Source organism: Schistocerca americana, chromosome 6 (genome assembly GCF_021461395.2).
Source record: "Schistocerca americana isolate TAMUIC-IGC-003095 chromosome 6, iqSchAmer2.1, whole genome shotgun sequence".
NCBI lineage: Eukaryota > Metazoa > Arthropoda > Insecta > Orthoptera > Acrididae > Schistocerca > Schistocerca americana.
This window is the reverse complement of record NC_060124.1, coordinates 534710894-534716386: the sequence shown is the minus strand read 5'-3', so window position 1 is coordinate 534716386 and position 5493 is coordinate 534710894.

Genomic DNA, 5493 nt, shown 5'->3' with positions numbered 1-5493 from the left:
ACCCATCTAATCTTCAGCATTCTTCTGTAGCACCACATTTCGAAAGCTTCTATTCTCTTCTTGTCCAAACTATTTATCGTTCATGTTTCACTTCCATACATGGCTACACTCCATACAAATACTTTCATAAATGACTTCCTGACACTTAAATCTATACTCGATGTTAACAAATTTCTCTTCATCAGAAATGCTTTCCTTGCCATTGCCAGTCTACATTTTATATCCTCTCTACTTCGACCATCATCAATTATTTTACTCCCCAAATAGCAAAACTCCTTTACTACTTTAAGTGTCTCATTTCCTAATCTAATTCCCTCAGCATCACCCGACTTAATTCGACTACATTCCATTACCCTCGTTTTGGTTTTGTTGATGTTCATCTTACATCCTCCTTTCAAGACACTGTCCATTCCATTCAACTGCTCTTCCAAGTTCTTTGCTGTCTCTGACAGAATTACAATATCATCGGCGAACCTCAAAGTTTTTATTTCATCTCCATGGATTTTAATACCTACTCCGAATTTTTCTTTTGTTTCCTTTACTGCTTGCTCAATATACAGATTGAATAACATCGGGGAGAGGCTACAACCCTGTCTTACTCCCTTCCCAACCACTGCTTCCCTTTCATGTCCCTCGACTCTTATAACTGCCATCTGGTTTCTGTACAAATTGTAAATAGCCTTTCGCTCCCTGTATTTTATCCCTGCCACCTTTAGAATTTCAAAGAGTATTCCAGTCAACATTGTCAAAAGCTTTCTCTAAGTCTACAAATGCTAGAAACGTAGGTTTGCCTTTCCTTAATCTTTCTTCTAAAGTAAGTCGTAGTGTCAGTATTGCCTCACGTGTTCCAGTATTTCTACGGAATCCAAACTGATCTTCCCCGAGGTCGGCTTCTACTAGTTTTTCCATTCGTCTGTAAAGAATTCGTGTTAGTATTTTGCAGCTGTGGCTTATTAAACCGATTGTTCGGTAATTTTCACATCTGTCAACACCTGCTTTCTTTGGGATTGGAATTATTATATGGGATACCTGGTGGCGACAGATAGCCTAGTCCTCTCAAATAGCACCAAAGGGGCCACGTCGCCCTGTGACAGAGGGATCAACGTCAAACACTGTCTCATGTTCTCACTTCTTGAGACACTGCAGAGAGGTTTGGATCTGAATCCAAGACATTAGCGAAACAACTGGCGATCAGTAACTTTACGCCACCAGGTCTCCTCCCTTTTGCAGGAAAACACTGGCAGTGTTAATTTCATTAATCACCAGGGTTCGAAATCATTTTACATCTTCATCCAGCGTCAGCACACAGGCATGGATTAACGTCCTCGGCTATGGTGGCACGTATCTTGTAGCAGAATGGTGAGAAAATGCCTCATTTTGGTGTCCAGATAGTGCAGCTCATTAGGTCTGGCCCGACAGATTTCCTCCTCCGTCTCCACAAGAAGAAGTTGCACAGTGTAAAATCGGACCTCCACAGTGCCCACTAGTGGAGAATGCGGCGAGCCTTTGTGTGCAGTGATTGCATAAAAGTGGAGGGCACTAACACTCATATGGCATAGGTCTTTTTCCAACACGGCTAGACTCTGAGTTCACCATATTCTGGAGAAGGAACAGAACACTAAGTTGTTTTGATGTTATACGGCACCACACCTTTACCTTGAGGTGATTTTTCATTTTCTCATCGGTGGCATGTGGAGAACCATTTGTCCAGTAATGGTTATTACGGTAGCTTATATAGCGTCCTGTGTCAAACACAGCTTCACCATTCCAGATTATGTCTGATGAAAATAACTGGAGATGGTACTTGTTGTGTCCCAGGTACAAACTACCAAACGGAAAGACGGAATTAATTACAACTTGGAAGATTTAGTCTGAAAAGAAGGTGAAACATAACTCAGCCTAATCACTCGTGTCCAGGTTCATCTCCCGCAAACGCCACTGAGACGACAGCAGCTCCTTACTCCAGGTGGCCCACCAGACGACTCTCCTACCGACCCGCGACGACGCGACTTCACCACATGGAGCTGCATCCTGATTGGCTCCGTGGACTCCAGCGGTATGAATGCTGCATCTCTTACGGCGCCCCCACTGTGAGCACTTCGATGTCTGCTGCGCTCCCGACAACTGGAGCGTTGGAACACTGTTCTCGAGAAGGCGGTGGCCGTGTCTTAACGTGCGGCGACCGCGCTGTTTGAACGCATGGCGCAACAGTAGTCACACCTCGCAGGATTTCTCCGTAAGCCATCCGACGGGCAAAATCCTGTGCAGACAGATCTGGGCAATAATGTGGCTTTCGCAAACGAAATTCCAACTGCTTTTTAACGACACTTCATCGTGTAACGCATTTACTATTTTCAGAAGCTGCCGGCGTGTTGAAATTTTGGGGCTTCGGGCGAACATTCACCACACCAATCGTACATTTTCCTCTGACATGTATATCCTGGGATGACCACTCCTTACAACGTCCAACACAATCCCATAACCGTGGAAGTTTCTGACGGTCCTTTGGTTGCAAAGTAACTCAAGAATCATGCTCAGTCCGCCGCCATATCCGTACCAGTGCCACAGAACGCCACACTGCGACTAGGAAGCCACCTGGGCGCACTCGTACACTGACATTTGTCCCTCCATGTAGATCTGTTCCTATCTGTGCAAAGAAACATACATAATTATTTCAAATGACAGAGCACAGTAATCTGTCGTCCTTCTATTGCAGGATTTATTCCGCAAATCTAAAAAAAAAAGTGGTTCAAATGGCTCTGAGCACTATGGGACTTAACAACTGAGGTCATCAGTCCCCCAGAACTTAGAACTACTTAGACCTAACTAACCTAAGGACATCACACACATCCATGCCCGAAGCAGGATTCGAACCTGCGGCAGTAGCGGTCGCGCGATTCCAGAGTGAAACGCCTAGAAGCGCTCGGTCACAGCGGCCGGCCGCAAATCTAAATTTTGGGTAGAGCCTAGTCATTACCAGTGCTAAAAAATACAATAAGTTCATAGTCAGGCGGTAGTATACAGAGTTAGAACTCATAACCTATATGGCTTATACATTACATTACATACCACCATTTCATATTATTAATTCTAGTACATCACTTCCCTGTTGTTTGGGTTTATGTCACAGTTCGTTCAAGACTACTGCGTAATGAAGCTAGATTTCGCGGAAAACACATTAATTGGCTTTATGGCGCCCTCTATATGAGCTAGTAATATACAATAGTAAAAGGAAAGCAGCTATGGTCTCTACTAAAAAGCTTTTGCTTAGGAATAACACAAAATAAAGTGCTTATCTCCACATTTGATAGTAAACATAGAAAATATAAAAAGATTCCAGATTCACTCCTTGTGGGCCAATTGTTTTTTATTCTTTAAAACACGTATGTAATGTCATATTGGTAGACCTCTTTTTTAATATTTACAAGACACAAGGAGGCACATTCTATATGGTGCAACTACTAGAATTGATTTGATTTAAATGTTTTTATCTTTTATACTATTTTTCGCTTTATTTAATCATGTTGACGGACATGTTATTTACTGAATAGTTCGGAGATGGTGCCGAATGTCAGTAAGATGGGTTCTCGGTGTGACTTGCCATTCCGCTGCAGATGTAGAGAGTACTAGTCTCTGTACCACTCCAAACAGATTTTAATTATAAATACAATTAGACCAACACACTGAATTGCTGTCATCAACAATGTACATACATCTAAACTAACGTACCACGGAGAAAGTTCTGTAGGTTCAGCATTGTACTCATAAAGTGTTACGTTAATGGCTGCTACATATTGGCAAGACGGCAGGAGCTACTTCGGAAATTTGGAAATCTATAGTAAGTTCTTATGGGACCAAAATGCTGAGGTCATGGGTCTCTAGGCTTACACACCACTGAATATAATTTCAACTAACTTCTGTTGACAACACACACACCCATACCCTATGGAGGACTCGAATCTCCGAGGGGGGCAGACATGGGTACCGTGGCAATGCGCCCTAGACCGCGCGGCTACCCCTCGCGGCTAGGAACTACTTCATACCCCCTGGGACGAACCCTTCATCGCTTCCCAGCAAGAAGTTTTCAAGCAATTCCCAAAACTGCAATTTTTTTATAATGACCTGATCATTAATCAAGTTGCAGTTGACATATATGTAATGACAAAAGGTCTCCAGCTCTTTTAGAGGGTTGAGGAATCTGCCCTTCTCACACTCATACAGGAACGACACATTAGATGTCAAAGTCGGAAATATATGTTTTGTTGTAAGTAAATGAGCAACCATACTCGATTTCTCTGTGGTATTTTTTCTGCCCAACGTGACATGTTCCCCATAGCCTAATTTCCAGCCTCCTTCCTGTTTGGCCAACCTAAGAGGCCGCACAGTCTGGAAAATAAATTTTATAAACTCTAGAAGCAGTATGTTGCAAGATACATCATAAGTTATTTTAAACAAGTATATTCATACCTAGTGACAGTACATGTTTACAATAGGCACTCGCCTCTCGAGTATCATTTCCCAGCACGTTGACGTCTCGCTACCATTCGGAGACCACGACTTCGTTACCGTCGCTCGCGTACGCCACTAGCCCAACGCCATGTCCGGACGTAGGAGTGGAGGAAGAGGCAAGATTGCTGTCGCCGTCGAGCTGCTGCTAAAGGCAGTCGTGAGCAACGGTTGCGGCAACAAGCAGAAGAAGCGACAGCCTGTGGCACAATTACAGTGCTATAAGTGTCAGAAGTTGGGACATACAGCGAGGGCCTGCGACGGCGCGGTGGCGTGTGTGAAGTGCGGGAAACCGCACGACACGCGCAACTGCGACAAAACCAAGAGGTACCGCGGCAACGTGCATAAATTGCGGCGGCACGCACGCCGCAGATTCGCGCAGCTGTGGCTACCTGAAGTCATGGAAGCGGCAGAAAGGGGTCACCACACATGAAGAGGTGGCCCAAGAGGAAAAGGTTGACACTCCGCCTTCCTACTCAAGTAGGGGGAACGGGCCGCGCCACAACAAAAGGACGAGGGCGTGTTCCGCGAAACGTTGCGGAAAGCCAGCGAGGACGCCACTGCCGCGCTCAAATCCTCTATGGCGGAGGAGAGGGCGGCTCTGAGTGCGGAAATAGACGAGATGCGTCGCGAGGTGACACAGCTGAGGGTAGCCCTGTACCTCGCATCTCGCACGACACCCGAAGATGCGCCGACCCTCACCGGTATCGGGGTGGACGCGGAAACGCAAACGACCGCATCCCTGGCCGATGCGGCAACGCAGGTTGCTAGGAGGGGGAAGGCTAAAAATGGCTCTGAGTACTATGGGACTCAACTGCTGAGGTCATTAGTCCCCTAGAACTTAGAACTAGTTAAACCTAACTAACCTAAGGACATCACAAACATCCATGCCCGAGGCAGGATTCGAACCTGCGACCGTAGCGGTCTTGCGGTTCCAGACTGCAGCGCCTTTAACCGCACGGCCACTTCGGCCGGCTAGGAGGGGGA